This window comes from Zea mays, chromosome 4, assembly GCF_902167145.1.
Source record: "Zea mays cultivar B73 chromosome 4, Zm-B73-REFERENCE-NAM-5.0, whole genome shotgun sequence".
In the NCBI taxonomy this organism is placed as follows: domain Eukaryota; kingdom Viridiplantae; phylum Streptophyta; class Magnoliopsida; order Poales; family Poaceae; genus Zea; species Zea mays.
The window spans coordinates 14312953-14340343 of NC_050099.1; the positions used below are offsets into that span (position 1 = coordinate 14312953).

Below are 27391 nucleotides of genomic sequence, written 5' to 3' on the forward strand. Positions count from 1 at the left end.
CATTTTCTGTCTTACACCGCAATTTATACATAGTTGTGCAAAGCAAGTAACATGTCCTTCTATAGGACTTAGTGGATAATATAGTTGCAATAGTATATATTTTAAATATGACACATCGCTCCATGCGTTCATCCATTGCAACATTTATGATGGTGTAACAAAAGTCCATCAAAGATCGTAATCCATCAGAGATTTTTCATCGATCAGATACATCGTTATAGTCTGTCATTCTGGCACAATGGGGATATTTTTACCAGTAACACCTAAACCTTATAGGTTTCTGCCATCAGGGCTTTGAGGATACCACAATTCCACATATGGTGAAATAAACGAGTGTACATACACTCGGTAAAACTCGTGACATGCACATGTGCTTATCAAGCAAACTTCAAGTCCTTTGGTTCCTCATTTCATTCATTCTCGGGCCTATATGGGTCTTTATCCATTTATAGGGATTATCAAACTTTGGTGTTTAACACAGACTTTATTTCTTCTGGAAAGGTTCCATCAAGGAACTACAATCTCATCTAGGAGATATTCTCTCTACATAGGAGAATGTTCATTCATCAGGAATGTATTATTCGGTATGATATTTATATGTTGCATATTTATAATTCAAAGATACGAGTCCTCCTAGGATCTCATGACGGATCTTCAGAATCCTATTAACTGCATATTTTAATTCATGCCATTTACCAGATATATTACATGCGGAACAGTGTTTATTCAACACATATGTGGGATGGGTCTCTCACAAGACCACTTGAACCATCGCATTCACCACACATTATTTCAATAGTGCCCATAAATGTTTGAACTTCAAGCTCGTGTCTTTCATTTTGCGATTATTGGTTTAGCCTCGATTGCATTTATCAGACCCGATAAGAGAGTTTCAAGCACTCATTCCTAGAACTTTGTTTTGGATCCCTTTGCAATCTAGAGAGGCAATATATGTGTCGACACATTTGTCTCCCACATTTAATAATGATCTTCGTCATTTCCCAAAACGAAAGATTCATTGTTCTGTATTCCTAGCACAATGATATTGCGCACATTGCTAGGAATTTCATCATCAAGATGAACCTCTTCGTGAGGTAAATCACCATCAGGGTGAATTCATCGGAGGAGAGTTATTACAGACCACATGAATCTGCAATCAGAACATATGCTTTGACTAAGGCCAATGGATCATATTCACAGGCGTCCCCGAGAATAGATCAAATGGCAATAAGTCAAATGTGGTTATGATATTAATCCCGAGTATATCCACATCTACATCAGGTAGAAGCATTCAAACCAATATCAACGATTTCTAGCAAACTCCATATTCATAGGAGTACACACTAAACGACTTGTTCAGTTTGGCTTTTATGCGTTTAATAGAATATTGAGGCATTACACTATATGGACATACCTCCCCCTAATGCCGAGATGTTCTAAAAGCATACATATAAAATCTTCAACCACAATCATCCAGTTGTGGCCAGTGTATGCTATTGGTTGTGGAGATTTATTTGGGAAATCTTACGCACATTCACTACACGACGGTTCACTTACAGCGACCTACGGTTGGTTGCTAAAACGGCCTTCATCGACCTACGGTTGGTCGCTAAAACCTTTTAGCGACCCATAAGGATGGTCGTTGTAAGTGCAGTCACTAAAGGCTTTAGCAACCGACATCTTTTTAGCGACCGACCGTCCGTTGGTAATATTGTATATTTAGCGACTAACCGTGGGTTGCGGTACTATAGATTTAGCAACCAACCGTAAGTCGTCATACTATACATTTAGCAACCAATAGAAAGTCACCCTTTTTACAGTTTTTATCAATAATAATATACATTTAATTAAGCACCACAAATCACAGATTTTTATACACAAATCATAAAGACATACACAGTTAATCAGTATACCACAGTCATAGATCCATCACATAAACACAAAAGCACCACAATTATATGACAAAAGCATCACAATTATAATATCATTCACAACTAGATCATTTACAGATAGCTAGCTAGATCATTCACAAAAGCTCCAGAGATGATTAGTCACAAAAGCACCACAGCGACATCACTCCAACTTGAAGCAGTTCAAAAGCCCACAACTACATCACTAATGGTTCATATCACTCCAGCTATTGTTCAAAAGCCCACAACTACATCACTCTAGCTGCTCCAGAGCTGATCAGTCACAAAAGCACCAAAGCTACACTAATGCTTCAAGCAGTTCAAAAGCCTTCAGACAACCACTCCAGCTTCTTGTATCCTCCTGTTTTAAGGTACAATCTTTCTTTGTCCAGAACACCCTAGAAAAAAGTACATCAAATTAGTATATTGTTGCTACATTTGCAAATAAAAATACAGTTTTGATGCCTTATCTACCTCCACTAGACGGTGTTGCAGCCTTATGCACCAACTTCAGCTGGTGCAATCAAGGTTAATCATCATTAAGTTGATGGCTCATATAAATCTAAACATTAACAAGATAAGATATAGACTATTACTTTCTTGTACGGCCATGCAACTGACATCATGTAAGCATCAGCCATAGTTTCCACATTGGCACAAGGGCGAGGCAAAATTGTAACTCATTTTAGCACACAAGTTACAATAACTTCACAATATTGCCTTCCAAGGATCTGGCCTCCAACTGTGGTGCTTGGTTTAGTTGAAACAATTGTCCCTTTAGCCACAGGCAAATCAGATCTCAACATAGCATATAATATGACATCTTTTCCAACCTGGTGCAAACTGTCGGCGTTTCGACCCCGGGGGGTCCCTGGACCGACGAGTAAATTGTCGCCGCGTGTCCCAGCCCAGATGGGTGGGCGCGAGACGGAGCACGAAGGGGGAAAAAGGAGACATGCGTAAAGGGGAAACCCGCGGCCTTCATGTTGCCTTGCGCCCAGGTCGGGTGCGCTTGCAGTAGGGGGTTACAAGCGTCCGCGTGGGAGGGAGCGAGAGGCTTATACGCGCTGTCCCGTTCTCCCGCGCGACCAACCTTCCCGTACGAGAGCCCTGGCCCTTCCTTTTATAGGCGTAAGGAGAGGGCCCAGGTGTACAATAGGAGATGTAGCAGTGTGCTAACATGTCTAGCAGAGAGGAGCTAGTGCCCTAAGTACATGCCGTCGTCACAGCTGGAGAGGTTTTGGCACCCTGTTCATGTGATGTTGTGGCTGTCGGAGGAGCGCTGGAGCCTTGCGGAAGGACAGCTGTCGGGGCTGTCGAGTCCTTGCTGACGTCTCCTTGCTTCCGTAAGGGGCTGAGAGCCGCCGTCGTCATGGAGCACGCGGGGCGCCATCATTATTTGTTTACAGGGGCGAGCCAGATGGGACACCGGTCTTGTTCCCCATAGCCTGAGCTAGCTAGGGGTAGGGTAATGATGGCCCCCCTGTGACATGGTCGGTCCGAGCCCTGGGTCGGGCGAGGTGTAGGCTCCTCCGAGGTTGAGGTCGAGTCTGTCTTCCGAGGTCGAGGTCGAGTCCGAGCCCCAGGTCGGGCGAGGCGGAGACCATCGTCTGAGGCCAAGGCTGAGTCCGAGCCCCGGGGTCGGGCGAGGCGGAGTTCGTCGTCTTCCGGAGCCGAGGCCGAGTCCGAGCCCTGGGGTCGGGCGAGGCGGAGTTCGTCGTCTTCCGGAGCCGAGGCCTAGTCCGAGCCCTAGGGTCGGGCGAGGCGGAGTTCGTCGTCTTCCGGAGCCGAGGCCGAGTCCGAGCCCTGGGGTCGGGCGAGGCGGAGTTCGTCGTCTTCCGGAGCCGAGGCCGAGACGGGGGCCGAGTCCGAGCCCTGGGGTCGGGCGAGGCGGAGTTTCCTATGGCACCCGAGGCCGGACTTGGCTGCTGTCAGCCTCACTCTGTCGAGTGGCACAGCAGTCGGAGCGACGCAGGCGGCGTTGTCTTCTTGTCAGTCCAGTCAGTGGAGCGGCGAAGTGACTGCGGTCACTTCGGCTCTGTCGACTGAAGGGCGCGCGTCAGGATAAGGTGTCAGGCCATCCTTGCATTAAATGCTCCTGCGATACGGTCGGTCGGTGTGGCGATCTGGCCAAGGTTGCTTCTCGGCGAAGACTGGGCCTCGGGCGAGCCGAAGGTGTGTCCGTTGCTTGAGGGGGCCCTCGGGCGAGACGTGAATCCTCTGGTGTCGGCTGCCCTTTCCCGAGGCTAGGCTCGGGCGAGGCGAGATCGTGTCCCTTGAGTGGACCAAGCCTTGACTTAATCGCACCCATCAGGCCTTTGCAGCTTTGTGCTGATGGGGGTTACCAGCTGAGATTAGGATTCTTGGGGGTACCCCTAATTATGGTCCCCGACAGTAGCCCCCGAGCCTCGAAGGGAGTGTTGATACTCGCTTGGAGGCTTTTGTCGCACTTTTTTGCAAGGGGACCGGCCTTTCTCGGTTACGTTTCGTTCCGGTGGGTGCGCACGAGCGCACCCGCCGGGTGTAGCCCCCGAGGCCTCGGAGGAGTGATTTGACTCCTTCGAGGTCTTAGCGCGTTTCGTGATGCTTCGGCCGGTCTGGTTGTTCCCTCATGCGAACTGGCCGTAGCCCGGGTGCATAGTCGAGTCCCAAGTTCTCGGGCTGGTATGTTGACGCTGTCAACGGTTTGGCCGGAGCCGGGTTTGCGAGAGCATCCCCCGAGCCTCCGCACAGAGCAAGAGGACGGTCAAGGGCAGACTCGACTTTTTTACATACGCCCCTGCGTCGCCTTTCCGCAAGGAGGAGGGGGGAAAGCGCCATGTTGCCCTAGGAGGGCGCCGGACATGGTGTCTCCAGTGAGTTGCTAACGGGTAATCCGAGTGGACGCCCGTGCCCCATTCGTTAGTGGTCGGCTAGTGGCCCGGAGGCGCGCTCCAAAAGTACCTACGGGTGATTTGCCGGACCCGGTCCCCTTTTGACGGGGTCCGAGGGCTCGATGCCTCCCTCTAGTGGGATTCCGTTACAAGATCGTTCCCGTTGGTCTCGGAAATGTCCTAGGGTACCTCGGGAGCGTAGCCCGAGCCTTGGTTATGTATCAAACGTACCCAGGGTCATCCCTCGCTCTGCGTCTGAGGCGGTTGTTGAACCCTTCGGGGGCCAGCCTACGAACCCCTGATCAGTAGTGGGCGCGGAGCCCAAGTGGCCTGAGGCGGCCGTTGAACCCTTCCGAGGGGCCGGCCTTCGAACCTCTGACCAGTAGTGGGCGTGGAGCCTGAGTGCTCTGAGGCGGCTGTTGAACCCTTCCGAGGGGCTAGCCTTCGAACCTCTGATCAGTAGGGGGGCTCGAGGCCCGCTTCCTTTGCGGGGAAGGATCCCTTTCGTAGTATCCCCTTTCTCGATCCCTGAGGCAAGAGAGAAAAAGAGGAAGTGGAAAAGGATACGAAATCGAATGACGTGGCGCACCTTTTTTGACGCGGTCATTATGGCGGAGGTGAAGCGTCGCCTGCTTCGCCTGCCAAAGGTGCCGCCTGTCCTGCCGTAGAGTTAATGCGACGGGACGAGTGGCTCGCAGGGCGGTCGTTGTGCGTGCGTGAGCCGTTCGAGGAACGGGCGTCTCGCTTTGAGTTTTGAATCCCGCGGCGGGTTCGGGCGAAGTGTTGAACGGGTCTCGCCTGGGCCTTTATATATTCAGGAGAGGGACTGGTGACAGTTCTTTACTCTGTTGCTCGCCTCCCACTTAGGTTTTTGCAACCCGAGGGAATAGCCAGAGAAAGGAAACCGCGCACCCAGCCCTTTCCGCCGGCACCTCTTCTGCTTGGTGATGGCCGACCAGGTGACCATTATTTCGCCGCGCGACCCGTGGCCTTTCTCCACCATCACGACGGATGACCTGGAGGCCCTTGTTGCTGATGGTTTGCTTCACCCTCTCTCCGATGACTCGCAGCCGGAGTGGATGGCCCCTCCGAGCGGAGCCGCCCTGTCCCCGCCGCCGGGGTATGTGGTGAGTTTCGTCTCCTTTCACGAGTGGGGGTTCGGAGTGCCGGCAAGCCGTTTTATGCGGGCGATTCTGCACGTCTACGGGGTGGAGCTGCACAACCTCAGTCCCAACTCCATCTCGCAAGCCGCCATCTTCGTGGCGGTTTGTGAAGGATACTTGGGGATTGCCCCCCACTGGGACCTATGGACCCATCTCTTCTCCGCGAAGCTTTTTGCCTCGCCGACAGGGGAAAGAAGGGTTCGCATGGCGGTGCGGGCCGGTGCTGCATCCTCCAGCTGAGGCAGGCGCGAGCGCTGCAGTACATCCCTACCATCCTCGCGTCTTCGAACAAAGGGTGGCAGCGCCGGTGGTTTTATCTCTGAAATGACGACGGGAGGCTCCCGTCGTTTTCTCAGCGAGTGGTGACCGCCGCCGCCGATAACTGGCGCTACAGGACCCCGCGCGACAGACAGAAGAATCTCCAGCCCCTTTTGAAGGCCCTGGAGGAGCTGCGAGAAGGAGGGCTCACCGCCGCGGGGGTGGTTGCCGCCATTCATCGCCGGAGGGTGCTCCCCTTGACGGAGCGGCGGCTGTCGTTCTGGGAGATGACGCCAGGGGTCGACTTGGAGGGTTTGCAGATGTCCTCAGACCCCCTTCCCACCGACGACCTCCACAGGCGGGTAGCTGGCATGGTGGGGAAGTTAGAGGCCGGCGCCTTTTCCCAGCCCCCGATGCGTCCCGATCGCGGGTGTGTGTCCCTGGTGAGTGTCCGCCCCTTCTTTCTTCCTGTGTTGGATTGCCCTTGGTTCTCACAGTCGAGACTTTTCGTTCATCTCCAGGAGGTAGGGGCTCACAAGCCTTCCCTGCCACCGGTCTCGGAGGACGCGGTGGACCGAGATGCGCGGAGGGTCGCCGCGGAGAAGAGGAAGGAGAAGAAGGACGCGAAGAAGGCTCAGGCCCGCGAGCGGACGCGGGCACGGGACGCCTTGGAAAGGCTTCATCGTCGGCAGGAGAGGGATGGGCTCCCGAGGGAGCCGTCGTCGGAGACGCCTGATGACAACGACGACGATGAAGACGATGATGAAGATGACGACATGGCGGCCCGCCTCGGCCTCAGCCCGGATCTGAGGCTGGGCCAGGGGTCGTCGAGCCAGCCCCCGAGCGGGCTGGCACCATCGGTATCCGGGGCCGGGACGTCGGGGTCCCGGTCCGAAGAACAGGGGCGGACCGAGGGGGTACTTGACCCCTCGGTCGAGATAGTTGAGGTGACCCCGAGGAGTCAGGCCGAGCTGCCTGTTCCCCGAGAACCGTTGCCCGTGCCGACTGCGCAGGAGGGTGATCCTCGGGTCGTCGTGGCTGCGCCTGGGCAGTCCGTCCCTCGGGTGCCTCGGGCGCCCAAGGCAAGGACGGTACCGAAGCCGACAGCGGGGCAGACCTCGGTGGTACCTTCGGGGATCGAGGTTCGAGAGACCTCCCCACAGGCACGATCGATCATGGCCCGGAGTGGGTAATTATCTCAGGATATCTTCGTCCTGGCTCCTCCTCCGTATGTCCTGATCCTGATTTTCTCTTTCTCCTTAGCAAGCGGAGGAACGGTTCGACCAGTCTGGCTACTTGGTGCCTCGGAGGGAGGGGGCGCGGAACCGCGACTCATCCCGGGGAGCGGCAACCTTGTCCCCGCGCGATGCAGTCCCGACGGGTGGCGTCAGTTGCTCTGGTTCCGAACCCATGGGGCCTCGGATCCCCTCTTCGTTCTTGACGATGAGCGAGAGGAGCAATCTTGGGACGGGCTTCGTGAGTGTGCCGAGGCAACGGTGGGGTCGCTTCGGTCGACCTTGGAGGTCCTTTGCAGGGACGTTCCCAAGACCCTCCAGGTAATGATTTCAAGCATACCTTTCACGTGATTAAGGTGTTCTTTGTGACGCCCCGCTTCCTTCCCTTAGGATCTGACGGATCTGAGCGCCGCCAAGTCGTCATTCATCCGCCGCGAGGCCGACGTCTGGGGTTCGCTGCGGTCCCTGAGGACCACGCTTGCCGGGGCCACCGAGTGCCTCTCCCAATAGAGCGCCGAGGTGGCGGACCTTCGGTTGCTCTGTGTCGATCTGAGAGCAGAGGCAGCGGCGGCACGCGTAGAGGCGCAGCGACGAGAGTTGGAGCTTGGCCAGGTCATCGGCGAGCAGGACCAATCTCGGGGCTGAGCCGCCGAGGCTGAAAGCCGGGCTAAGGCTCTTGGAGTCCAGTTAGCCGAGGCGTCCGCTCGGGCCGGGGCCTTTGCGGCAGACCTAGCCGTGGCCCAAGCCGCATCCTCGGAGCAACGCGCCCGAGCTGAAGGTATGTCTTGGCTGTTTTAAGATTTTGATTCGGCTTCGTTCCTCAACTCGTGTCTGAAGTCTTCTGCTTTGGCTGTTCACAGAGCTCGAGTCTGCCCTTGATAAGTCCGCCAAGGCACTTGCTCAGGCGGCCAAGCAGAGGGAGGCCGACCACGCGGCCATGTCCGAGGCCATCTCGGCCTTCTGCCGGGTCTTTGGTTTCGACGACGTCCCCTCGGGAAGCTCCGCTCAAAGTCGCCTGCAGGCCTTGGGTGACCATGCGCACGGCAGACTCTGCGAGGCGCTGCATCACGGCGTCAGGCGGGCCTTCGCAGTGCTTGCTTCCCACTATGACGTGGATCTAGAGCGGGTCAGCGAGGGGTATTGCCTTCCTGATGAGGATGAAGCCGCCCTGTCTGAAGTCCAGAGACTTGACGCGGCCGCCGCGGGTCCAGGCGCGGTGCTGGCGACCACCTTCGAGGCAGAGATCCTCCCGCTTGCGCCGTCGTCCGAGGCCGGGGCGAGTCTCGCCGAGGGTGGAGATGAAGCCGAGGGCGCGACTCCTTCTCTGGGCGACACCTAATTCTGCCGGAGCAGTTTATTTTGAATGCATGTGTGTCTTTTGCGGCCGCCGAGGCCCGAACACTTTATCATCGTAATATAAGGTTATGTTTCTTTTCCTCCTGTTTTGCGTATCCGGACTCGTTCGTCAGTAGCAGGATTGCTTACCCAAGTAAGAGTTATTTTTCGTGGTAGGCGACGAGTGAGGTATCCGTATCCCAGAGGCGTAGGAATCCCTCGGCTCGGTCGGCCTTGCCACTTACATGCACCCTTATTCGTTTCTTGGGGTCCTGTTACTGATATGGCTGGGAGACGCGAAAGTCTTTTTGATGGAAGACTTTTTTTGAGGGAGGGTCGGGTTTTGCCGAGGCAAAGCTGACCCTTCCTTGATGGTTAGACTTTGTATGTGAACAAGGTGTACGAACAACTTGAAAGCATCTTAAGGGTAGAAGCAACGTAGCTGTCGGATGTTCCAAGCGTTGTTGTAGACCTCGCCTTGACTGTTGGCCAGCTTGTATGTCCCGGGCTTCAGAACCTTGGCGATGACGAACGGCCCTTCCCAGGGAGGCGTGAGCTTGTGCCGCCCTCGGGCGTCTTGTCGTAGCCGAAGCACCAAGTCGCCTGCCTGGAGGTCTCGGGACCGAACCCCTCGGGCGTGGTAGCGTCGCAGGGACTGCTGATACCGCGTCGAGTGTAGTAAGGCCATGTCCCGAGCCTCTTCCTGCCGGTCCAGTGAGTCTTCTCGGTTTGTTCGATTGCTTTGGTCGTCGTAGGCCCTCGCCCTCGGGGAACCGTATTCTAAGTATGTGGGCAAGATGGCCTCGGCCCCATAGACTAGAAAGAACGGTGTGAAGCCCGTGGCTCGGCTCGGCGTCGTCCGCAGACTCCAGACCACCGAGGGGAGCTCCTTCATCCATCGCTTGCCGAACTTGTTGAGGTCGTTGTAGATCCTCGGCTTGAGTCTTTGCAGAATCATGCCGTTGGCTCGTTCTACCTGCCCATTCGTCATGGGGTGAGCCACGGCGGCCCAGTCCACCCGGATGTGGTGATCCTCGCAGAAGTCCAGGAACTTTCTGCCGGTGAACTGGGTGCCGTTGTCGGTGACGATGGAGTTCAGGACCCCAAAGCGATGGATGATGTTGGTGAAGAACGCCACCGCCTGTTCGGACCTGATGCTGTTTAGGGGCCGGACCTCGATCCACTTGGAGAATTTGTCGATGGCGACCAGCAGGTGCGTGTAGCCCTCGGGTGCCTTCTGCAAGGGACCGACGAGGTCCAGACCCCACATAGCAAACGGCCAGGTGATGGGTATTGTCTGCAGAGCCTGAGCGGGGAGGTGGGTCTGCCTTGCATAGAATTGACACCCTTGGCAGGTGCGGACAATTCTAGTGGCGTCGGCCACCGCGGTCGGCCAGTAGAAACCTTGTCGGAAAGCGTTTCCAACAAGGGCTCGAGGCGCTGGGTGGTGACCGCAAGCCCCCGAGTGTATTTCTTGTAAGAGCTCCTAGCCTTCGGTGATGGATATGCATCGCTGGAGGATGCCTGAGGGGCTGTGGTGGTAGAGCTCCTTCTCGTCCCCCAGCAAGACGAACGACTTGGCGCGCCGCGCCAGTCGCCGAGCTTCGGCTCGGTCGAGGGGCAGCTCCCCTCGGTGGAGATATTGCAGGTATGGGGTATGCCAGTCTCGATTAGGCGGGACCCCATTTCGCTCTTCCTCGATGCGCAGTGCCTCACCTTCGGGGGCCGAGGGTGCCTCGGGCTGAGCCAAGGGTGCCTCGGGCTAGGCCGAGGCCTTCTCGGGCTTGGGCGTGTCGTCGGTATTGACTGAGGGTTGATGTAGGTCTCGGGAGAAGATGTCCAGAGGAACCGTTGTCCGCCCCGAGGCTATCTTAGCTAGCTCGTCCGCAGTCTCGTTGTATCGTCGGGCGATGTGGTTGAGCTCGAGCCCGTAGAACTTGTCCTCCAGGCGCCGAACCTCATCGCAGTAGGCCTCCATCTTCGAGTCGCAGCAGTGGGAGTTCTTCATGACTTGGTCAATGACAAGCTGCGAGTCACCGCGAGCGTCGAGGCGTCGGACCCCTAGCTCAATGGCGATGCGCAACCCGTTAACCAGAGCCTCGTACTCAGCCACGTTGTTGGACGCCGGGAAATGGAGGCGCAACACGTAGCGGAGGTGTTTCCCGAGGGGTGAGATGAAGAGCAGGCCCGCGCCCACTCCTGTTTTCATCAGCGACCCGTCGAAAAACATGGTCCAGAGTTCCGGTTGGATCGGAGCTGCTGGAAGCTGGGTGTCGACCCATTCAGCCACAAAGTCCGCCAAGACTTGGGACTTGATGGCCTTCCGAGGGGCGAACGAGATTGTCTCTCCCATGATTTCCACCACCCACTTTGCAATCCTACCCGAGGCCTCTCGGCACTGGATGATCTCCCCCAGGGGGAAGGATGACACCACAGTCACCGGATGAGACTCGAAGTAGTGTCGCAACTTCCGCCGCGTCAGGATCACCGCGTACAGCAGCTTCTGAATTTGTGGGTAGCGGATCTTGGTCTCGGACAGTACCTCACTGATGAAGTAGACCGGCCTCTGGACGGGCAATGCATGCCCCTCTTCTCGTCTCTCAACCACGATCGCGGCGCTGACCACCTGAGTGGTAGCGGCGACGTAGATCAAGAGGGCTTCTCTGGCAGCGGGGGGCACCAAGATGGGCGCGTTCGTGAGGAGCGCCTTTAGGTTCCCGAGGGCTTCCTCGGCCTCATGGGTCCAAGTGAAGCACTCGGCCTTTCTTAAGAGGTGGTACAGAGGTAGGCCTCTTTCGCCGAGGCGCGAGATGAAGCGTCTCAGAGCCGCAAGGCATCCCATGACACTCTGTATGCCTTTCAAGTCCTTGATGAGCCCCATGTTGGTGATGGCCGCGATTTTCTCCAGGTTGGCGTTGATGCCCCGCTCGGAGACGATGAACCCCAAGAGCATGCCTCGGGGGACTCCGAAGACGCACTTCTCGGGATTGAGTTTTACGCCTTTCGCCTTGAGACACCGGAATGTCGTTTCAAGGTCGGAAAGGAGGTCGGAGGCTTTCCTCGTCTTGACTACGATGTCGTCGACGTAAGCCTCGACCGTTCGACCAATGTGTTGGCTGAACACGTGGTTCATGCACCTTTGGTATGTCACACCCGCATTCCTCAAACCAAACGGCATAGTAACATAGCAGTACATGCCAAAAGGTGTGATGAAAGAAGTCGCGAGCTGGTCGGACTCTTTCATCCTGATTTGGTGATACCCTGAGTAGGCATCGAGGAAAGACAAGGTTTCACACCCAGCAGTGGAATCCACGATTTGATCGATGCGAGGCAGAGGGTAGGGGACCTTCGGACATGCTTTGTTTAGACCAGTGTAGTCTACACACATCCGCCATTTCCCCCCTTTCTTTCTCACAAGCACAGGGTTGGCAAGCCATTCGGGATGGAATACCTCTTTGATGAACCCTGCAGCCATCAACTTGTGGATCTCCTCGCCTATGGCTCTGCGCTTTTCTTCGTCGAATCGGCGCAGAGGCTGCTTCACGGGTCGGGCTCCAGCTCGGATATCCAGTGAGTGCTCGGCGACCTCCCTCGGTATGCCAGGCATGTCCGAGTGTAACACCCGGGTTTTAGGGGTCCAAAGCCCGGGCGTAAACATAATCACCAGGTGTGCTGGGACCAAGTCTCACACATATGATGAATCATGGCACAGGATCGAATGTCACATCTTTACTATATAATCGGAGTTCTATACAAAATAAATAAATAATTACATTATATGGAGACAACGGTCCAGCAACCCGAAGTTGACTGGGAGACGACGACCTAGACCACTCACGAACTCATCGCAGCATCCTCCATGAGCATCATCCTGCAGTACCTGGTCTTGACCTGTGGTGTATGTGAGACAGCAAGAGTGAGCTCACATACGTTCAGCGCTCAACAAGTTGTGGGGAATAATGTGCATGAACTCGCCAAAGGTGGGAGCTCACGTGAAGTGTAAGGCTTACCAAAGAAGATGGTTAGAGCTGAGCATTGCTTTTAAAGTTGGTCAAAATTTTATTAGCAGTTACTAAGTATAAGTAAATACCAAACCCAATTAAGTAGTAGAACAAAAATAACAACTTCACCCGCGATGCAATGCATATGACAAATTGAATTTAGTTCCATAATTTAATCATCAGAGAGTCCTGAGCTGCTCATGACCGTGAGCTCGGCTAGTATACCAGTTTTACACTCTGCAGAGGTGGTACCCTTTACCCACAAGTCATGTTACCCATCTGCCAAGAGATCGCGACTTCCCATACACCTCTACCGAGGAGGCGAGGCAGGGTAACACTACGAGGCCTTTACAAAGTTCCACTAGCTTCAGAAAACCCGCTACAGTTTATAGGAAGCTCCAATGCAGGAATCCCTTGCAGGACCGCCATCACAGCAAAATCCTCCCGAGGGCCTCCCCAGGAATCCCTTGCAGGATCGCCATCACAGCAAAATCCTCCCGAGGGCCTTCCCAGGAATCCCTTGCAGGACCGCCATCACAGCAAAATCCTCCCGAGGGCCTCCCCACACTGACCACTCCCCTACTGCCCTTGCCCCTTTCGGGTAAGGTAGTCCTCCACTAGCTTTCCTAATTAGTCAGCCAAGGGCGTCCCATTAAACCCTTGTGGTGGCACGTGGTTCTCAAGTTAAGCTCTATGTTCCAATTAACATTTAATGATCTTGTCATGAACATAAATAGAATAACAACATAATTGGAACATAGATGTAATGAAATATTAACCCAAAACCATATAAAGCAGTAGCAGAACTACCCAAGTGATTCAGGGGTAAACAAGGTATTCAGGACGAACGAACTAGGGTGACCTATTGGGTCCCATCAAAATTAACCTATGCAGATCATTATGATAAATCAGAACATGAGTGGGTAAAGGAAGTGATCAAGGGCACAACTTGCCTGAGACTTGAGATTCCAGGTACCAGGATGATCTTCAGGTGACTCGTGACCTCACGCTAGTCGTAGCAATACAAACAAACAGGGTATAGACAAAATTAACATCACACCAAACATAAGAATACACTGCGTAAAAATAATCTACGCGAAGCTACGAGACTAACGCAACTTGAACGGGTCGAATCGGAATTAAAACGGAGGAGATACGAATTTCCTAAGGTTTTATGTGTTTAAAATAGGAGTAAGTGAGTAATAAATTTTCTTACTGTTTTCATGTCAAAACAGATACTCTAAGTGAAAGAGAATAATATTACAGAATTTTAGCAACTGGAATGAAGTAATTTGGACTAAAAATGGATTTTCTATGAATTTATCAAGTTATAGTAATTATTTTCATATTAAAAAAAATCCATTTCTAATTCATGTATTCGATTTAAAACAGTTCTGGGTCGGGCCACATTTTCCAGGAAAGTCAGGGGGTCACGGGGTAAAATCCCAAGACACAGTGAACAGACAAGATGGACGGCGGGTTGATTCACCAAATCACAGAGGTCTCTTTTGCAAAAACACTACGGCGAAGGGGTATTGTTCAATAAGGACCGTTGGATCAAAACCGGCGGCTTAGATTAAATTATCTTCACCCCGAACCGGTACGTGATTCAAGCCGATGGATCTAGGATCAAAGGTCAGGATTTTAAACGGTCGCGATTCGATCAGAGGCGTCCATGGTCAGATCAACGGCCATCACCAATCCTACCCTGAAATGGTATATACGTCTGATCTCGACCGTAGATTAGTATCCAACGGCCCTGCGCCCTTCTTCCTCCCTGCTAAGGCCCGAGGCGGCGCCGCTCCCAGGCAACCACGCCGGAGTACGTGCGCTGGCGTTCCCAGTGCCCCAAACCCACAATCTAAAATCCTATAGATTCTGCACGGAGAGAAGCTGGCAACGAAATTCACGGTCGGATTCATACCACTGGTTGGAGCGAGGATGGTTCTGCGGTTCTGCCCATGGCGCAAAGTAAATCGGAGGAGGTGGTGACGTCGCGGCGAGAAATCCTTGCTCCTCCAGTTACGGTTTTCGCCCCACCAGGATCCGATTCAACCAAGCATGCTCCTGCGACCCCCCCCCCCCCTGTTCAGTCCCAGAGGGACCGATGAGGGCGCACGAGAGGAACGGCGTTTGCGGCTCCCGCGGTGGAACTCGACACGAACACCCCCAGGTCAAATTTCCCAGCACCAATGACTTCGATCTCCAATGGTGAGGCCGCGCAGTACATTGGGTTGGGGAGGACACCGATTTATACTCTAGACTAAGTCCGAGCAGGAGGGCGAAAGGTGGGCGAAGCTCGCCGCGGATCTCGCGTCCTCTGTTGACGTGCAGCACGAAGTGATGACAGATGGGCCCCATCGGTCGGTCTCAAGAACATGAGAGCGCGCTGGGGCAAGGAGTGGCAAACGGGGCCCACATGCTAGTGAGATGATGGGGAGCGCGCGGGTGAGAGTGGGCCGGCCGGATGAAACAGAGGTGGGCCGAGGCAGGGGTTTGGGTCCATGCAGCAGTTTATTCTTTGCTCTTTTTTTTTTTCTGTTTCTTATTTCAGATTTTTGTTGAATTTGTCTCAAGTTTTGAACTTCAATTTCTGAAACTACTTCAGGTCTAAATTTCAACATGTTTTTGTAGAAACATTTCATTTATTTCTACAACATTCATTTAAATATTTTAAATTTCCTAGTTATTGAAAGGCATAACCCACTTGTTTTGTTATGAGAAATTGTATTATGACTATATATCTAATTCACATGTTTTAATGATATCATTACATATTTTTGAGACTAAAGGATAGTCTCAACTCATCCTACCTAGAGAATATATATATATTCTAAGTTAAGTTAACCCAAAGAAAAGTTCAACACAGAAGCCAAATATAATTTAGTTTTTAAGTTTATCTTCCCACTTCTTCATGTTAAATTTTGAATTCCGGTTGGGTCTAAATATTCAGATTCCCATTATTATGCACTTATTACAAAAAGACAACATCATGCCATGCATTTATCTATTTTATCTTGTTCATAAAGGATGAGCACCCCTATTTACATATTTTAACCCTACTTTCTTATCGCCTAAGAATTGGGTATTACAAATCCTACCCCCCTTAAAAATAATCTCGTCCTCGAGATTAGTAGAAAAGGGATGTTAAAAGGTTTATTTAAAGTTTAGCCTTTAACTTCTAATTAGTTTATGAATAAGAAGTTTCATGTTATTTAGAAAGTGGTTATGAAAGCATGGGTATATAAGTATATAGTCATTTTATTATGTAGGACGAAAGATGGGTAGGTTAGGGCAAGAATAACCTGGTGTAAGAAAGTTTATGGTGAGAAAGAACTCCTTGTTGGGTGGTAATGTATCTGAAGATCGAGTTTGACTTCACTCCTTCCTTGACGAGGTTGATTTTTTTCCTTCTCCGGTCTTGGTCTCATTGATTCAAGGTTAGTGTATATCATCAGAGTTGGGGAATATGGTTAAGATGGTTATGGATGAGATAGACTACATGGTGTAGGTCAAAAGTTTGTTTGATGTTAGGTGGGGATAGGTAGATCATGCAATCCATCAAGACTCTATTGGTTGGGTTGGTCTCTCATTCTTTATTTAGTGTAGGGTGAACTAAGTTAAAACATGTGGAGAGGGTCTAATCTATTTCACAAGTATTAACTGGTCCATTAAGTAACTCACTTTAGATTAGATCATATTAGGTTAGATGGGATCTAGATTAGATTGGTATGACTAGCTTGACTAGATAGGATCTAATTAATTTGCATTAGATCATGGTTGTTAAACTAGCGCGGGATAAATATGCTTATTGGGGTAAGATGAATCCATAAGGATAAGGTAGAATCTTTTGAGGTCAGATAGATCTATTAGGATAAGATAAATCTTTTCAAAATAAGATAAGAATCTATTTTTTTAGGATAAGATGGATCTATGAGTGTAGGATAGACTTTTTCAAGATAAGATGGATTTTGCTATGCTAGATTCTTTGATGAGGGATAACCTAGTTCATTTAGATATTTTTATCGCCGTTTTTTTCTATATGTATATGCAGATGTGATTGTGGACATTACTCCACAACTAATCACACTCAATCAAAGATCCAAATCAAACAAGTATCATAAGAACAAACATCAAGCATACAAATACCTATAAAAATAGTTTTGTTTTTGTTCCTAAGAGTAGGTCTCCTATTCCTAAAGGTCACTTTAACCACAGGATTTCAAAGTGTGAAATCCAAGTTTGTCTTTAGAAGTGAAAATGTAAGAATAATCAGAGTAAAGCGGAAATAGATGAGAGAAGATTAAGATAAGTTTAGAAAGAATCAGAGTAGTAAAGGTAAGTAGATAATGGTTGTCCAGTTCTATCTAGGTTTCGTCCTACAGTCAACATTCCTCTGATACCACTTCTGTAACACCCGGGTTTTAGGGGTCCAAAGCCCGGGCGTAAACATAATCACCAGGTGTGCTGGGACCAAGTCTCACACATATGATGAATCATGGCACAGGATCGAATGTCACATCTTTACTATATAATCGGAGTTCTATACAAAATAAATAAATAATTACATTATATGGAGACAACGGTCCAGCAACCCGAAGTTGACTGGGAGACGACGACCTAGACCACTCACGAACTCATCGCAGCATCCTCCATGAGCATCATCCTGCAGTACCTGGTCTTGACCTGTGGTGTATGTGAGACAGCAAGAGTGAGCTCACATACGTTCAGCGCTCAACAAGTTGTGGGGAATAATGTGCATGAACTCGCCAAAGGTGGGAGCTCACGTGAAGTGTAAGGCTTACCAAAGAAGATGGTTAGAGCTGAGCATTGCTTTTAAAGTTGGTCAAAATTTTATTAGCAGTTACTAAGTATAAGTAAATACCAAACCCAATTAAGTAGTAGAACAAAAATAACAACTTCACCCGCGATGCAATGCATATGACAAATTGAATTTAGTTCCATAATTTAATCATCAGAGAGTCCTGAGCTGCTCATGACCGTGAGCTCGGCTAGTATACCAGTTTTACACTCTGCAGAGGTGGTACCCTTTACCCACAAGTCATGTTACCCATCTGCCAAGAGATCGCGACTTCCCATACACCTCTACCGAGGAGGCGAGGCAGGGTAACACTACGAGGCCTTTACAAAGTTCCACTAGCTTCAGAAAACCCGCTACAGTTTATAGGAAGCTCCAATGCAGGAATCCCTTGCAGGACCGCCATCACAGCAAAATCCTCCCGAGGGCCTCCCCAGGAATCCCTTGCAGGATCGCCATCACAGCAAAATCCTCCCGAGGGCCTTCCCAGGAATCCCTTGCAGGACCGCCATCACAGCAAAATCCTCCCGAGGGCCTCCCCACACTGACCACTCCCCTACTGCCCTTGCCCCTTTCGGGTAAGGTAGTCCTCCACTAGCTTTCCTAATTAGTCAGCCAAGGGCGTCCCATTAAACCCTTGTGGTGGCACGTGGTTCTCAAGTTAAGCTCTATGTTCCAATTAACATTTAATGATCTTGTCATGAACATAAATAGAATAACAACATAATTGGAACATAGATGTAATGAAATATTAACCCAAAACCATATAAAGCAGTAGCAGAACTACCCAAGTGATTCAGGGGTAAACAAGGTATTCAGGACGAACGAACTAGGGTGACCTATTGGGTCCCATCAAAATTAACCTATGCAGATCATTATGATAAATCAGAACATGAGTGGGTAAAGGAAGTGATCAAGGGCACAACTTGCCTGAGACTTGAGATTCCAGGTACCAGGATGATCTTCAGGTGACTCGTGACCTCACGCTAGTCGTAGCAATACAAACAAACAGGGTATAGACAAAATTAACATCACACCAAACATAAGAATACACTGCGTAAAAATAATCTACGCGAAGCTACGAGACTAACGCAACTTGAACGGGTCGAATCGGAATTAAAACGGAGGAGATACGAATTTCCTAAGGTTTTATGTGTTTAAAATAGGAGTAAGTGAGTAATAAATTTTCTTACTGTTTTCATGTCAAAACAGATACTCTAAGTGAAAGAGAATAATATTACAGAATTTTAGCAACTGGAATGAAGTAATTTGGACTAAAAATGGATTTTCTATGAATTTATCAAGTTATAGTAATTATTTTCATATTAAAAAAAATCCATTTCTAATTCATGTATTCGATTTAAAACAGTTCTGGGTCGGGCCACATTTTCCAGGAAAGTCAGGGGGTCACGGGGTAAAATCCCAAGACACAGTGAACAGACAAGATGGACGGCGGGTTGATTCACCAAATCACAGAGGTCTCTTTTGCAAAAACACTACGGCGAAGGGGTATTGTTCAATAAGGACCGTTGGATCAAAACCGGCGGCTTAGATTAAATTATCTTCACCCCGAACCGGTACGTGATTCAAGCCGATGGATCTAGGATCAAAGGTCAGGATTTTAAACGGTCGCGATTCGATCAGAGGCGTCCATGGTCAGATCAACGGCCATCACCAATCCTACCCTGAAATGGTATATACGTCTGATCTCGACCGTAGATTAGTATCCAACGGCCCTGCGCCCTTCTTCCTCCCTGCTAAGGCCCGAGGCGGCGCCGCTCCCAGGCAACCACGCCGGAGTACGTGCGCTGGCGTTCCCAGTGCCCCAAACCCACAATCTAAAATCCTATAGATTCTGCACGGAGAGAAGCTGGCAACGAAATTCACGGTCGGATTCATACCACTGGTTGGAGCGAGGATGGTTCTGCGGTTCTGCCCATGGCGCAAAGTAAATCGGAGGAGGTGGTGACGTCGCGGCGAGAAATCCTTGCTCCTCCAGTTACGGTTTTCGCCCCACCAGGATCCGATTCAACCAAGCATGCTCCTGCGACCCCCCCCCCCTGTTCAGTCCCAGAGGGACCGATGAGGGCGCACGAGAGGAACGGCGTTTGCGGCTCCCGCGGTGGAACTCGACACGAACACCCCCAGGTCAAATTTCCCAGCACCAATGACTTCGATCTCCAATGGTGAGGCCGCGCAGTACATTGGGTTGGGGAGGACACCGATTTATACTCTAGACTAAGTCCGAGCAGGAGGGCGAAAGGTGGGCGAAGCTCGCCGCGGATCTCGCGTCCTCTGTTGACGTGCAGCACGAAGTGATGACAGATGGGCCCCATCGGTCGGTCTCAAGAACATGAGAGCGCGCTGGGGCAAGGAGTGGCAAACGGGGCCCACATGCTAGTGAGATGATGGGGAGCGCGCGGGTGAGAGTGGGCCGGCCGGATGAAACAGAGGTGGGCCGAGGCAGGGGTTTGGGTCCATGCAGCAGTTTATTCTTTGCTCTTTTTTTTTTCTGTTTCTTATTTCAGATTTTTGTTGAATTTGTCTCAAGTTTTGAACTTCAATTTCTGAAACTACTTCAGGTCTAAATTTCAACATGTTTTTGTAGAAACATTTCATTTATTTCTACAACATTCATTTAAATATTTTAAATTTCCTAGTTATTGAAAGGCATAACCCACTTGTTTTGTTATGAGAAATTGTATTATGACTATATATCTAATTCACATGTTTTAATGATATCATTACATATTTTTGAGACTAAAGGATAGTCTCAACTCATCCTACCTAGAGAATATATATATATTCTAAGTTAAGTTAACCCAAAGAAAAGTTCAACACAGAAGCCAAATATAATTTAGTTTTTAAGTTTATCTTCCCACTTCTTCATGTTAAATTTTGAATTCCGGTTGGGTCTAAATATTCAGATTCCCATTATTATGCACTTATTACAAAAAGACAACATCATGCCATGCATTTATCTATTTTATCTTGTTCATAAAGGATGAGCACCCCTATTTACATATTTTAACCCTACTTTCTTATCGCCTAAGAATTGGGTATTACACCGAGGGACTCCACGCAAAGACTTCGGCGTTTGCACGGAGAAAGTCGACGAGCACTGCTTCCTATTTGGGGTTGAGCTCGGAGCCAATCCGGATCTGCTTGGAGGCGTCGTTGCTGGGGTCAAGAGGGACGGATTTGACCGTCTCTGCTGGCTCGAAATTGCCGGCATGGCGCTTCACGTCTGGCGCCTCCTTGGAGAGGCTCTCCAGGTCGGCGATGAGGGCCTCGGATTCGGCGAGGGCCTCGGCGTACTCCACGCACTCCACGTCACATTCATACGCGTGTCGGTACGTGGGGCCGACGGTGATGACCCCGTTGGGGCCCGACATCTTGAGCTTAAGGTAGGTGTAGTTGGGGACGGCCATGAACTTAGTGTAGCATGGCCTCCCCAGCACTGCGTGGTAGGTTCCTCGGAACCCGACCACCTCGAACGTGAGGGTTTCCCTTTGGAAGATGGAGGGAGTCCTGAAGCAGACAGGCAGATCGAGTTGTCCAAGTGGTTGGACGCGTTTCCCGGGAATGATCCCGTGAAAAGGCGCCGCGCCTGCCCGGACCGAGGACAGATCGATCCGCAGGAGCCCGAGGGTTTCGGCGTAGATGATGTTGAGGCTGCTGCCTCCGTCCATGAGGACCTTGGTGAGCCTGACGTTGCCGATGACGGGGTCGACAACGAGCGGATATTTCCCCAGGCTCGGCACACGGTCGGGGTGGTCGCCCTGGTCGAAGGTGATGGGCTTGTCGGACCAGTCTAGATAGACTGGCGCCGCCACCTTTACCGAGCAGACCTCCCGACGCTCTTGCTTGCGGTGCCGAGCCGAGGCGTTCGCCACTAGCCCACCGTAGATCATGAAGCAGTCATGGACCTCGGGGAACTCCTCTGCCTTGTGATCCTCCCTCTTGTCGTTGTTGTGGGCCCTGCTATCTTCTGCAGGTGGCCCGACCTTGTGAAAGTGGCGCCGAAGCATGACGCACTCCTCGAGGGTGTGCTTGATGGGCCCCTGATGATAAGGACACGGCTCCTTGAGCATCTTGTCGAAGAGATTGGCACCTCCGGGAGGTTTCCGAGGGTTCTTGTACTCAGCGGCGGCGACAAGGTCCGCGTCGGCAGCGTCGCGTTTTGCTTGCGACTTCTTCTTGCCTTTCTTCTTGGTGCCGCGCTGAGTGGACGCCTCGGGGACATCTTCCGGCTGGCGGCCCTGGGGCTGCTTGTCCTTCCGGAAGATGGCCTCAACCGCCTCCTGGCTAGAGGCGAACTTGGTGGCGATGTCCATCAGCTCGCTCGCCCTGGTGGGGGTCTTGCGACCCAGCTTGCTCACCAGGTCGCGGCAGGTGGTGCCGGCGAGGAACGCGCCGATGACATCCGAGTCGGTGATGTTAGGCAGCTCAGTGTGCTGCTTCGAGAATCGCCGGATGTAGTCCCGGAGAGACTCTCTCGGCTGCTGGCGGCAGCTTTGGAGATCCCAGGAGTTCCCAGGGCGCACGTATGTGCCCTGGAAGTTGCCGACGAAGGCTTGGACCAGGTCGTCCCAGTTGGAGATCTGCCCCGGAGGCAGGTGCTCCAGCCAGGCTCGAGCGGTGTCGGAGAGGAACAGGGGGAGGTTGCGGATGATGAGGTTGTCATCGTCCGTTCCACCTAGTTGGCAGGCCAGCCGGTAGTCCGTGAGCCACAGTTCTAGCCTCGTCTCCCTCGAGTACTTTGTGATAGTAGTCGGGGTCCGGAACCGGGTCGGGAACGACGCCTGTCGTATGGCCCGGCTGAAAGCCTGTGGACCGGGTGGTTCAGGCGAGGGACTCCGATCCTCCCCGTTGTCGTAGCGTCCCCCATGCCTAGCGTGGTAGCCTCGGCGCACCCTCTCGTCGAGGTGGGTTCGACAGTTGCGGTGGTGGTGCTCGTTGCCGAGGCGACCCGGGGCCGCAGGCGCTGTGTTGCGCGTGCGCCCGGTGTGGATCGAGGCTTCCCGCATGAATCGGGAAGTCGCGGCGCGATGCTCCGAGGGGTACCCCTACCTTCGGGAGGCAGAGCTTTCGACCCGTCGGACCGCGGCATCCTCCAGGAGATTGTTGAGCTCTCCCTGGATACGCTGCCCTTCGGTGGTCGATGGTTCCGGCATCGCGCGGAGTAGTATCGCTGCCGCAGCCAGGTTCTGGCTGACCCCACTAGAAGCCGGTGGCGGCCTTGCCCTGACGTCGTCGGCAATGCGGTGCTGGATGCCCTGGGGTAGATGACGCGCTTCTCCGGCCGGAGCTTGGTCTGCCCATTCCTGCCCGATGTTCCGCCGGAATGGCTCAAGTGTTCCTACTCCCTAGTCGAGCCTGGTTTGCATCTCGCGGATTTGCTCGAGCTGTGCGTCCTGACCCCCCGCAGGGACTGGGACCACAGCTAGCTCCCGAAGGATGTCAACGCGAGGCGCAGGCCTAGGGGATCACCGTTTTTCGGTATACCAAGATGGTTGCCTTCGCCGGGACCCCCTAGATCGACGTGGAAACATTCACGACTTGGGCCGCAGTCCTCGTCGCCGAAGCTGCGGCTACCGTCGGAACAATCGGAAAGGCAGTAGTCGCATGCGGTCATGAAGTCCCCCATGGCACTGGGGTTACCGAGTCTGGAGAAATCCCAACAAAAGTCGGGCTCGTCATCTTCCTCGGAACCCGAGGGTCCGTAGGTCGAGACGGCCGTCAGCCGGTCCCAGGGTGACCGCATACCATACCCCAGAGGGTTTGGACATGCCTCTATGAAGGCTTCCACCGAAGCGAAGTCGCTTGGTGGGTCGAGGCTGAATCCAAAAGGCACGAGATGGGAATCGGTCGGTACCTCTTGGTCGACGGGCGGTGACGAAGTCGCGTCAGGGGCAGACTGCACCGTCATCTCGGGTACGAGGGTGACGCCCAGTAAGTCCCTTGCGAGCGTGCTGGCATCGTCTGTCCGCTTGGAGTTGGCGTGTTGCGGGGAAACGACGCTCGTCTTCGTCTCAAACGCGAGGTCGACGCCTGACGTGTCCCCCGTTGGGGCGCCGGTGTCGACTCGCTCGACAGCCGACGAGATGCTGCCTCCTACTTGGCCTTGGTTGCCCCGCCTCCTCCTCCGTCGGCGGGGGAGGCGACGGGACAAACCCAAATGTTGTTCTTCCGCCACGTGGGGAAGACGTCGTTGATTCCGCCGCCGGCGGGTGGGTTGTCGGCCGCCATTGTCGCTGTCGCGCGGCGGAGGAAGGAGTATCATGTCGTAGCTGCCATCGAGGGACATGAACTCAAGACTCCCGAAACGGAGCACCGTCCCAGGCTGGAAAAGTTGCTGGAGACTACCCATCTGGAGCTTGACGGGAAGCTGTTCGTCAACACGCAGCAGGCCCCTACCTGGCGCACCAACTCTCGGCGTTTCGACCCCGGGGGGTCCCTGGACCGTCGAGTAAATTGTCGCCGCTTGTCCCAGCCCAGATGGGTCGGCGCGAGACGGAGCACGAAGGGGGGAAAAAGGAGACAAGCGTAAAGGGGAAACTCGCGGCCTTCGTGTTGCCCTGCGCCCAGGTCGGGTGCGCTTGCAGTAGGGGGTTACAAGCGTCCGCGTGGGAGGGAGCGAGAGGCTTATACGCGTCGTCCCGTTCTCCCGCGAGGCCAACCTTCCCGTACGAGAGCCCTGGCCCTTCCTTTTATAGGCATAAGGAGAGGGCCCAGGTGTACAATAGGAGATGTAGCAGTGTGCTAACGTGTCTAGCAGAGAGGAGCTAGTGCCCTAAGTACATGCCGTCATGGCAGCTGGAGAGGTTTTGGCACCCTGTTCATGTGATGTCGTGGCTGTCGGAGGAGCGCTGGAGCCTTGCGGAAGGACAGCTGTCGGGGCTATCGAGTCCTTGCTGACGTCTCCTTGCTTCCGTAAGGGGCTGAGAGCCGCCGTCGTCATGGAGCACGCGGGGCGCCATCATTATTTGTTTACCGGGGCGAGCCAGATGGGACGCCGGTCTTGTTCCCCGTAGCCTGAGCTAGCTAGGGGTAGGGTAATGATGGCCCCCCCTGTGACGTGGTCGGTCCGAGCCCTGGGTCGGGCGAGGCGGAGGCTCCTCCGAGGTTGAGGTCGAGTCTATCTTCCGAGGTCGAGATCGAGTCCGAGCCCCGGGTCGGGCGAGGCGGAGACCATCGTCTGAGGCCAAGGCTGAGTCCGGGCCCCGGGGTCGGGCGAGGCGGAGTTCGTCGTCTTCCGGAGCCGAGGCCGAGTCCGAGCCCTGGGTCGGGCGAGGCGGAGTTCGTCGTCTTCCGGAGCCGAGGCTGAGTCCGAGCCCTGGGGTCGGGCGAGGCGGAGTTCGTCGTCTTCCGGAGCCGAGGCCGAGATGGGGGCCGAGTCCGAGCCTTGGGGTCGGGCGAGGCGGAGTTTCCTATGGCGCCCGAGGCCGGACTTGGCTGCTGTCAGCCTCACTCTGTCGAGTGGCACAGCAGTCGGAGCAACGCAGGCGGCGTTGTCTTCTTGTCAGGCCGGTCAGTGGAGCGGCGAAGTGACTGCGGTCACTTCGGCTCTATCGACTGAAGGGCGCACGTCAGGATAAGGTGTTAGGCCATCCTTGCATTAAATGCTCCTGCGATACGGTCGGTCGGTGTGGTGATCTGGCCAAGGTTGCTTCTCGGTGAAGACTGGGCCTCGGGCGAGCCGAAGGTGTGTCCGTTGCTTGAGGGGACCCTCGGGCGAGGCGAGATCGTGTCCCTTGAGTGGACCGAGCCTTGACTTAATCGCACCCATCAGGCCTTTGCAGCTTTGTGCTGATGGGGGTTACCAGCTTAGATTAGGAGTCTTGGGGGTACCCCTAATTATGGCCCCCGACACAAATGATTAAGAATAATTCACTTCAATGTTTTTGAGGGTTTATGAAAATAAAGGTTAGAAAATGTATGAAATGAATGAGAGCATTACAAGATCATCATGTTTAGAGTGTGAAGCTTCAGCAAAGTGCCTTGTAGATCTTGGTGAGTTTGCACCTTGCATCTGATGAAATATTTGATCATCCTCATCATCTAATTCCTCATCTTCAGAAGCACAATATTCTTCACTGTCTTCCTCATCCTCAGCAGCAAACTTGTTCCTCATCACCTTAAGAAACACAATTCCATAGCATAGTACAAGGAATCTAGAAAATTAGGACAAAGCAGCATGTATGAAATATATTGAATACCTTATGTTGAAATGAAGTAGAGCCGCGATGTGACATGGGCTCTTCACTTGCCCGGTCTGGTTGAGCCCTTTGCTCAATTTGAGTCTGTAGCTCAAGTACACACTGTTCTAAAGCAGCCTTCTCACTTTGAACCTTTGTACGAGCAGGAATCTCCATTTGTAGTCTTGTTGCAGTATAAGACTTCAACCCTGGAGTGGCAATATCTTGAGGAGTAGGGCCTAAACCCAAAACACGAACATATCATTTTGGCTCTTTCGTTCCACAAACAACAGAGAATGCATCACCCTCTTGAATTGACCGGTCCTTTAACTCTGGATATACTCCAAGAACATCATTAAGTTGGTCCTATAGAGAATTAAAGATGATTCACATCATAAAAGGTAATTCAAATAGAAATGCATATTGTACTAAAAATTAACAACAAAGCCTTACAATTATTGGTTTTGCCTGTTCTGTAGGAACTCCATTTTTTGTTATATGGGTTTGGATAAAGTTTTCATCTCTTCGTGGAGGACGTCCTAGTTTCACAGCATGCAAACATACTTTGTTATTTGGTGCCCACATTTTAGTAAACAATGAATGATTATCAAGTGAGTAACAATGCAGTATGACTTCTATCTCCATATTCACCCTTCGAACTTAAGGTATCACATTTCACAAAGGAAAAAATGTAACATGCAAGTTCATTGAAAACAGCAAGGAAAACAGCAATCTATTTTTGAGGACTACAACCTCAATAGATGGTGAAAGGGAAACGTGCCCTTGGGCAATTTCTATAATGTTTTGGTGATTAAGTGCCCAACACATTTAATTAAGTTCTAATGTGCCAAATAAAGTGAGAAGTGCAAATCAAGGAAAAAGGTATGTTTCTAGACTTGGTGAATTGTTTTGTGTATTAACATGGTTATCCAAGTGCTAGAAATAGTGACTAAAGAAGAAGAGAAGCAAAGGGAAAAGCTTGGCTGTGTGCAGCAAAGTTCAAGTTTGGCCTGGCACACCGAACTGTCCGGTGGTGCACCGGACAGTGTCCGGTGCGCCAGGCTGGTCTCCAGTGAAAAGTGCCGCTCTCGGGATTCGACGACGGTGTACGACTATAATTCATCGGACAGTCCAGTGGTGCACCGGACTGTTCAGTGAGTCATACGCGGCAAACTCGTCGCCCTCGGGAAAAGCAAAGGGGCGACGTGGCTATAATTCACCGGACTGTCCGGTGGTGCACCGAACTGTTCAGTGAGCCAACGGTCGTCTGCACCAACGGTCGGCCGCGCAATCTTCGCGGGACACGTGGACTGCTCCAATGGTCAACTGGTACACCGGACTGTCCGATGTGCACCGGACAATGTCCGGTGCGCCAGTCAGCCCAGAGGAGCAACGGTCGGATATGCCAAATTTGGAAGGAGATCATGCATCAGACCGTCTACAGGACCTGTCCGGTGGCGCACCGGACTGTTTGGTGTGCCACCCGACAGAAGGCAAGTTTGGCCTTCCAAGTTGGCCTCCAACGGCTCCTAGCTGCATTGGGGCTATAAAAGGGACCCCTAGGCGCATGGAGGAGTCACCCAAGCATTCATTAAG

General features: G+C 52.2%; 2 long non-coding RNA genes across 2 annotated transcripts; both read right to left on the reverse strand.

Moving 5' to 3' along the window:
* Positions 1 to 2153: 2153 nt before the first annotated feature.
* On the reverse strand, positions 2154 to 2588 carry LOC109945479 (uncharacterized). The gene is made up of 3 exons (XR_002268677.2): positions 2507 to 2588; positions 2385 to 2424; positions 2154 to 2308 (listed from the first exon to the last, which is right to left on the reverse strand). It is a non-coding gene; the product is annotated as an uncharacterized lncRNA (long non-coding RNA).
* Positions 2589 to 2640: 52 nt separating this feature from the next.
* On the reverse strand, positions 2641 to 25912 carry LOC103652854 (uncharacterized). The gene is made up of 3 exons (XR_565112.2): positions 25817 to 25912; positions 25558 to 25734; positions 2641 to 2743 (listed from the first exon to the last, which is right to left on the reverse strand). It is a non-coding gene; the product is annotated as an uncharacterized lncRNA (long non-coding RNA).
* Positions 25913 to 27391: the final 1479 nt, after the last annotated feature.